At 35.7% G+C, this 9,505-nt stretch overlaps 1 long non-coding RNA gene across 2 annotated transcripts in view; it reads right to left on the bottom strand.

The window, feature by feature from the left end:
* The window catches only part of LOC127155507 (uncharacterized), a 45,309-nt gene extending 36,005 nt beyond the window's left edge, over positions 1 to 9,304 (bottom strand). For both annotated transcript variants that reach the window (XR_007825612.1, XR_007825611.1), the window contains exons 1-2: positions 9,241 to 9,304; positions 6,179 to 6,370 (exon numbers count right to left, since the gene is read on the bottom strand). This is a non-coding gene — a long non-coding RNA (uncharacterized LOC127155507). The remainder of the gene's footprint in view (positions 1 to 6,178; positions 6,371 to 9,240) is intronic.
* Between the last annotated feature and the right edge of the window lie 201 nt (positions 9,305 to 9,505).

Consider the following 9,505-nt stretch of genomic DNA (forward strand, 5'->3'; position numbering starts at 1 on the left):
TTTCCATGGACGCGTCTAAGCTTTATGATCAGCAGATCACCGTCTAGAGTCCTTAACAGATATGAGAAGAGGTTTCAGGTTTGTGGTGCAGAAATAAGAGCCTGGATAAATCAAAAGACAGACAAAAAATATAAAAAGACCTTAAGTGGAAGTAAACTTTTTGTTGCCTTATTCGCCGTTTTCTTGCAACACAACATGTACAAAAGGATATTCTGGTCAAAGCCTTATTTTAGCTGCTCTTCACATTTATCATTTTATATAATAAAATGGACAGTTCACCCAGTTCTGTCATTGTTTACTCTCTGTTCAAACATTTATGAGTTTCTTTCTTCTGTTAAAACACAAAAGAAGATATTTTAAAGAATGTTTTGAATGTTTTGAATGTTTGAACATAATGCTTGTAGCCATTGACTTCCATAGTCATTTTTTCCATACTATGGAAGTCAATGGCTACCGCCACCTGTTTGGTTACCAACACTCTTCAGAATATCTTCTTTTGTGTAAACTATCCTATTAAACACATTCAAGCTTTCTTGAGACCTATAAGTCTGCTACATTTTAAGACACTAGAAGCCAAACCAACGTAGTGAGCAAATGAAACGTGCTTCATCTGCCTTGGTTTGAATTAGTGGGGAGTAATTCACATCGAAGCATCTTTTACAACCTATGCAACAGCACTCCAGGGCATCGGTGTGATTATCTCTCAGTTTCATAAACCATTTCTCTAAACTCATAGAGTTTTTATTGTGTGTTTATTACTTTTAAGACAAATGCACTGCTTTCATTTACCAAGGGAACGCGAGTCCAGCAAATAATGTATTTGCTTCAGACAACGACTTTTCAAGAAGCCTTTGAAGTAGTGGCCATACATTTTTTTTCAGTATTTGTAACATCAGTTTGAGCTGAAGCCGTGTGGTCCATCAGGTTACGATCCTGTTCTGATTTTGGAGTTTTGTAAAACAAAAGAGACTCTGCAAAGTCACCAAGTTTCTTTTTCCTTCATTACGGCTAAAACTTTGATCCTCCAATGGTCATATTTCGCTGAATGACAGGGCGGAACATTGAGCTAAAAGTGCCCAGCTGTATTTACCCAAGTATCCCTGTTTTCAGTCTTTTTGGGCTCGGCCGAGCTGTCAGCGCTAATTTTTGGGCCATGTTTGTTTAGGTTTATCTGAGGTTTGTCTTTGAGTGTGCTTATATTCAGTATGTGTGTTGTGTATCTCAGGTGTGCATGTGTTCTGCTGTGTAAGTAAGCCCAGCCTGCTGCGAAACGCGCTGGCATTGATGCTCCCAAATCCTGCCAGTTCCACTGGGCACCAAACCAGCACCAGAGCCCATTATAGATGCAGCGGAGTCAGTCTGACCCCGCCTATTTTACCCCGCCCACCTGCCACAGAAGATAAAAGGCAGGCTCTGTTCCAAAGCCTAGTAAGCTGCTTTGCTGCCTACAGACTGTAGGAAATATAACAGCATGCTTACTGAAATGGACCTCACAAGTAACCACAATATTACAGGAGTAGCTGTGCAGTATGGCTGTATATCAACACAGCTGTGATTGGTAATCACAGCATGCTGAAACATAGCCATATCGCACGGTTACGAGTGTGATATTGCATTTATACAACATATTCACAATAAAACATTAGTTTTGTCGATATCTTTGTCGCACTATCCTTTCAATGATAGAGCTACTCAGTGCATTTGCTGGCTGCGACTTACAAGGTGTAACTTGCAATTGCAAGTTTATATCTCACAATTCTGAGTAAAAAGTCAGAATTTTGAGTTTATATCAGAATCAGAATTGTGACTTTATTTCTTGGAATTGCAAGTTTGTTTCACAATTCTGACGATATAACTCGCAATTGCGAGTTTATATCATAATTCTGAGAAAAAAGTCAGATTTATAAGTTTTTATCTGACAGTTCTGACTTTATAACTTGCAATTGCAAGTTTATATCAGTGAATTCTGATTTCATTTCTCAGAATTGCGAGTTTATATCACAATTTTGAGAACAAAAGTCAGAACTGCAAGATATAAACTTGCAATTCAGAGAAATAGTCACAATTCCAAGAAAAACTTGCAATTGCCAGAAAAAAGTCATAATTGCATGATATAAACTTGCAGTTGTGAGAAAAAGTCACAATTGTGACAAACTCTAAGAAAAAAAGAATCATGCAATTCTGAGAAAAAGTCAGATTTGCAAGTTTATATCTCGCAATTCTAAGAACAGAAATCAGAATTGCGAGTTTGTATCATGCAATTCTAAGAAAAATATCTAAATTGCAAGATAAGCTCACAACTGTGAGGAAAAAAGTCATAATTGTGAGATAAAAAGTTGCAATTGCTAGAAAAAAGTCAGAAGTGCGTGACAAATTTGCAAATCTGAAAAAAAAATTGTCATAATTGTGAAATATAAACTTGCAATTATGACTATTTCTTAGAATTGCAAGTTTGTCTCACAATTCTGACATTATAACTCACAACTGTGAGTTTATATTGTAATTCTGAGAAAAAAGTCAAATTTACAAGTTTGTATCACACATTTCTGAGAAAAAAAAATAAAAATTGCAAGATATTGCAAGTCAGAACTGTGAGATACAAACTTGCAGTTCTGAGAAATAAAGTCAATTATGAGAAATAAACTCGCAATTGTGAGAAAAAAGTCAGAATTGTGAGATAAAAACTCGCAATTCTGAGAAAACAAAATCACAATTGCGACATATGAACTCACAATTTTTAGAAAAAAAGTCTGAATTGTGAGTTTATTTCTCGCAATTGCGAGTTTGTATCATGCAATGCTGAGAAAAAAAAAGTCAGAATTGACCACCAAAAGGGTTAATAGCACAATTAATAAGCAGTAACTTCTAATTATCTTAATATCTAAAGATTTAAATTTAGAATTTAAACATTTGTGACGTTCCAAACGTAGGTTTGGGAGGAGTCTAATCATTCAGTCCCATCAATCATCACAAGTCTATATAAGCAGCTCTCGTTGCACCGTCCTTGCATTGATGCTTCCGGCATCCCTCCACTTCCCCATTTCCTCCTCTATTTTTGTTGTTCTCCCTCTAGCTTTAAACTTGTTAAACAACTTGGTTTCCAGGCCGAATGATACAAAACATTATATTTATTTGTGGAAATTGTGTAAAATCAGCCAATCAGATTGAAACTGGAGGTTTCAAACAGAACCTGTGATTTCTGTGTGCAACATGTATCAGATGGTCAGGTAAAGGACTGTGGGCGATTCGTAGGTGTACCGTCTGGGACTGAGACTATAGCCAAACATTGACTCCCTTGGTCGAATAAGCCAGCAAAACATAAACAAAAAGTAACACTCCCTCCTGTTCTCTCATATTTTATACATTCATACACTCCCACACGATCACAAAATTTGCTCGGATCACTCGAAGTCAGGCTGACCTTCAACCCCACAAGTACTGTTTAAAATTTATGTGATGTAATGAAAACATTGTGTTTTTTCCAGAGACACCTCTCTCCTGCCAGGCACAAGAAGCAGTGAGTTTTCCTTGTTTGGTTCATATGTGGTTTGTGCTGAACTAAAACTCCATCTGGACGGCAAAGGCTCAGTGTGGGAGGAGCTTTTAGCATGAGATGTGTTTGGAGAGCAGCAGTGGACTGAGTACAGACTGCAGTGGGAGTAGATGTGTGCCGTTCCTGATTAATTTCTGAGTAATACTTAGACATCTGATAGCACACACACATTCATAACAACAACAATAACAGAGCAAAGTGTCATAAACTCACATCCAAAATCAGCATTATGTCTCATGGGAAGACTTGAAAAGTGGAGCAATCAGTAAACAAACAAAGAATGGAGATGAAATTTAAGGATTTTAATTCCTTAACCATTTCATGCATGATCCTTCTGGTGCTTTTATGGAATTAATGATTTAAATAATAAATATATATTATACTAAACAAATAAAAATGTGAAAACATCATCAGTATTTATATTTACAAATCCCAACAGGCAATATTACATGGTAGTATAATGATGACAATAATGATTTAACTACAACATTTGATAGTTGTAAACTACTCATAATAGAGTCAGTTGTCGCTGCATGTGTTTGGTTCACTAAGAAGAACTGTTTCATAAGAGGTCACTGGGGAATCAGACTACACTGGTCAATCTGTAGGTTTTTGATTCACTAAAAAGAACCAATTCATAAGAGTCATTCACTAGGGAATCAGACACTGATCGCGCAGTTTGTTTTTGATTCACTAAAAAGAGTTGATTCATAAGAGTCATTCACTGGAGAATCAGAATACACTTGTCAATCTGTATGTTTTTGATTCACCAAAAAGAACCGATTCATAAGAATCATTCACTGGGGAATCAGACTACATTGGTCAATCTGTAGGTTTTTGATTCACCAAAAAAAAAAAAAAAAAAAAGTTTCATAAGAGTCATTCACTGGAGAATCAGATTATACTGGTTGCGCTGTGTGTTTTTGATTCACCAAAAAGGAACTGATGCATGAGAGACATTCACTGGGCAATCAGACAACACTGGTCAATCTGTAGATTTTTGATTCACCAAAAAAAAAACCGATTCATAAGAGTAATTCACTGGAGAATCAGACTACACTGGTCAATCTGTATGTTTTTGATTCACCAAAAATAACTGATTCATAAGAGTCATTCACTTGGGAATCAGAATACATTTGTCAATCTGTAGGTTTTTGATTCACCAAAAGGAACGGATTCATAAGGGTCATTCACTCGGAAATCCGACAATACTGGTCAAGTTGTATGTTTTTGAATCACCAAAAAGAACTGATTCATAAGAGTATTTCACTGGGGAATCAGACTACACTTGTCAATCTCTAGGTTTTTGATTCACTAAAAAGAACCAATTCATAAGAGTCATTAACTTGGAAAGACTATACTGGTTGCGCTGTGTGTTTTTGATTCACCAAAAAGAACTGATTCATAAGAGTCATTAACTGGGGAAACAGACTACACTGGTCAATCTGTATGGTTTTGATTCACTAAAAAGAACTGATTTATAAGAGTCATTCACTGGGGAATCAGACTACACTGGCCGTGCTACATGTTTTTGATTCACTAAGAAGAACTGTTTTATAAGTGTTCACTGGAGAGTCAGACGACTACACTGGTTGATCTGCATGTTTTGAATCACTAATAAGAACCATCTTAGAAGAGTCATTCATTTAGGAATCATTCTACATTGGTCACATTGTCTGTTACGGGCTGTTGCAGTATGGTTAAAATAAGTACTGCAGGAAATTTCTTTAAGATCTTTTGGAGCATAAAAGAGTAAATCCAGTCTTCTATGCCTTACAACACCTATCGCATGGCCATACAACACAGTCCACACGGCAAAACGTGGTTATGTGACTCACAGTGGAAGTTCCTCAGGGAACACAGAAGATAGAGGGGTGAGCGATAGCATTTATATCATATTTCCCCCTCACTCCAAACAATCCAATTATTACCTCTTGCTCACCACTCATAACCAGATTAGAGTGAGTTGTCATGGCAGTGGAGATCTCCAATCAGCTCTCTCACGTTTCCTGTCACATGGTTGATGACGATATTAAAGGGCAGAATTTATCACCAGGGGTTCTCCAAATCTCATTTGAGATTCAATCATGAGAGCAACAATAGCTTAATATTCTGTTTCATCTGGCCGTGTCCCAGAATCCTCAGGGTCACCATTAGCGGGTAGACTATGCACATTAATGGACCTGTCGTACATTATTTTTAATGAACCCCTTGTCATTTTTAGTTCTAATAGTGAAACTCAAGGCTAGTTATTACACAGTGAAGTAAAAAGTGAGGCAATAGTGGGGCATGTTGTCACACTGGAAACTATGAATTGAAATCACATCATTATTTTGCCCATCAACTATTGTATTTAATTAACTATAAATAAAATTCACAACATTTAAAGCATGAGATCATGAAGCCCCTCCACATGAGAGATTTACCGTTTACCTGACATTGTGTTGAATATCTTTATTAAAAATCTCAAGTGACATTGTGTGCCAGGATTTGTAGTTATATCACCAAACAGATATGGCATTAAACAATCCTGCACTCTGGAAATCTCCAGCAGAGACAGGTTTGCCTCTTGAATCCCGTATAATCCTGCAACCTGTCTCTGTTTATGTAAGAGAGCTGAAATACCTCCCCAAATATCTTTCTCGTGTGCGCACACGGGAACCGGCATCCCTCAGGTCGCATGGCTCAGTCATGCTGCTTCCAGGTCGTAATCAGCCTCTCAGAGATGTGAAATGTGACAAAAGCCCAAATGATCCCATTTCTCATGGGAGAATGATGGCCCGGGTGTAATAGCAGATCTTTCTTGGTGTCTGTGGTCTTTCAGGACAAAAAAAAGGTAGTTAGAAAGATATTTGGTACCATGAAGACATGAACAAACCTACTAGTGGGAAAATGACAATGAGAAACTGTAGAAAATTATTTCTCCTAATGGGGTTTTCAAACATTTTGATGCCACAGATTCTCAAAAAAAAAAAAAATATATATATATATACATATATATGAGCATTATGCTTACATATGCCATATGCTTACATAATATACACTGTAAAAAACAATTTGTTGAGTCAACTTTAAAATTTTTGTAACCGCGCTGCCTTAAAATTTTAAGTTCAGTTAACTCGTAATGTTAGGTTTTTTTCTAAGTGACAACTTAGATATTTGAGTTGATTCAACTTACAATTTTAAGGCAGCCAGGTAACAAACACAGCTTTTAAGTTTAACAAACCAAATTTTTTTGTTTAGTCAACTTGAATATCTAAGTTGTCACTTAGAACAACTTATCAAGTTAACTATTTGAGTTGACTGAACTTAACATTTTAAGGCAGCGGGGTAACAAATTATTTTAAGTTGACAAATGTTTTTTTTTTTTTTTTACAGTGTATGTACTGTGTATATTTATTATTTACATATAAAGACACACACATACAGTAATAAATATTTCCATGTATTTATATTTATGTAATTTCTATTATATATAAATATATTTAATATATGTGATCCTGGACAGCAAAACCAGTCATAAGTAGCACTGGTATATTTGTAGCAATAGCTAAAAATACATTGTATGGGTCAAAATGATCGATTTTTCTTTTATGCCAAAAATCATTAAAATATTAAATAAAGATCATGTTCCATGAAGATATTTTGTAAATTTCCTTCCATAAATATATCAAAACTTAATTTTTGATTAGTAATAGGCATTGATAAGAATTCATTTGGACTATTTTAAAGGTGATTTTCTCAATATTTAGATTTTTTTGCACCTTCAGATTCCAGATATTTAAATAGTTGTATCTCGGCCAAATATTGTCCTATCATAACAAACCATAATCAATGGAAAGCTTATTAATTTAGCTTTTAGATATATAAATCTCAATTTCAAAAAATGATGACTGGTTTTGTGTTCCAAGGTCACATATGAAGATGACATTTTCCGGAAATATATACATGCAGTGTGTGTATTTATATATACGTAATAAATAATAACAGTACACACACACATATTATGTAAACAAAAACGTATTTTAGATGCGATTAATCGTTTCACAACACTAAATTGTAATGACTGTTTTTACATTTCAGGTATTGTGCAAATGGTTGCCAGATTGCAAAAATTTAGTAAAACACTGGGCAGACAATGTATCATTTTAAGAGAGAAGCTCTGAAATGGGATTTGAACCCTTATTGATATCTGGCAAGCGCACACATGAATCTGTCATGTCATTCCAAACCTGTAAGACCTTTGCTCATCTTCGGAACACAAATTAAGATATTTTTGATGAAATCCTAAAGCTTTCTGATCCTGCATAGACAGCAACGCTTGTTCAAGGCCCAAAAAGGTAGTAAGGACATTGGTTAAATAGGTTATGTGACACAAATATATTACTTTTTGGAAAAGTTGACAGACTTGACCAAATTCTGTTATTTTTCTATAGATAAAGTTTGTAGTTTGGACTCCTTACAGTTCATGTGAACTTATGAACTCACTGCTCATTGTTTGATGATTCATATACAGTAGAGTCAGATTTATCAGTGTGACATAATCCTGTTCATATGATCATTTACAACAGTAAACTCCTTTATTTCACCATTGTGCAAGACAAACAATACAGTCTCTAAAAACAACAGCATAAGCGTGGGAGTTATTGGCTTCAAGTTAAAGTTTAGATCTCAGTAGCGATCTGTGCTGGACTCCACTGGTCAACCTAACACATTTTTGCTAGTTGCATGATAGTCAACAACAATCCAGTTCATGTTCTTTTCCCACCCTTTTCCACAGACTGTATTTAATAGTAAGGCATGAAAATGTATTTTTTATATGCTGCAGGCAGTATATTGGTTCAGTTGCAGTGCAAATAAGATGCTTCTTCATCCTGCAATTACGTATTTTGACTGAGAACTCTATGTTTTCTTAAGCACTGCTATAACAGAGTTCTTATTATAATCCTGCCGGATTTTCAATGCAAATATTAAACTCTGACTGAATTATTGATCAGCGAGGACTGATTTCCCAAACACACGGGTCAGACTGTCCATCACAACTTCTCTGCCTTGATTTCCTCTCCGCTCAAATCAGATTTCATGAGCTATGACGCTAATGTATAATCACACTGGCTGCCATTAAATGGTGACTTGTGATTTACAAGACCAGGTATTTCAGTTCAGTGTGCGCGTAGTTGTAACGTAACAAGCTCACTCCACTTATTAAAAGCCTGAGTCTGCAAACATTGCCAGGCTATTGAGGCTGCAGACCATATTTAATCTCTAATCACTCAGCAATTTAGAGGAAAAGGCCAAATCATTTTAACACTTTAAAGGTTGCACAAAGTATGTTTTGCACTTGAAAAATATGTTTAAAATAAGATAAAGAGGCAATTTGTCCACAGAAATGCCCTTTTCTTGAGAAAAGGCAAGTTTAAAGGTGCAATTTACAATTTCTGCACCATTAGCAACACCAAACGGAAATGTAAAAAATTGTTCATTTAAAAAAACGTTTCCCATGTTAACCGAAAACCGATCTATGCGGCATCAGAGGGGATAGAAAAAGATGGAAAGAAAACATGTGTAACGGTTCCACTGAAGCTGATTTTTGGAGCCCAAATGCAGTTTATTCCATGATTCAAAAAGTGCATAAACAATAACTTGAAAATAAACTAGGTAACACGTGGCATGGAAATGAAACTTACAACAGTGGAGCATCAACAGATGACAAACCTGGACCAAGATGCACAACAAAAACAGGGTTGTAAATACAAACTACTAATGAGCAAATGTGCAACAGCTGACTATAATGAAACCAGTGAACCAATGAGAATGAAACAATTAAAGCAAACGCACATGGCATAAACAAAAGGGAAACTTGACAATCACATAACATAAAAACACAGAGCCCAACCAAACACCAGCCTTACAACATGACAATATGCTTTTGCATTCTCTTGCAAATGTTAG

Source organism: Labeo rohita, chromosome 24 (genome assembly GCF_022985175.1).
Source record: "Labeo rohita strain BAU-BD-2019 chromosome 24, IGBB_LRoh.1.0, whole genome shotgun sequence".
In the NCBI taxonomy this organism is placed as follows: Eukaryota; Metazoa; Chordata; class Actinopteri; order Cypriniformes; family Cyprinidae; genus Labeo; species Labeo rohita.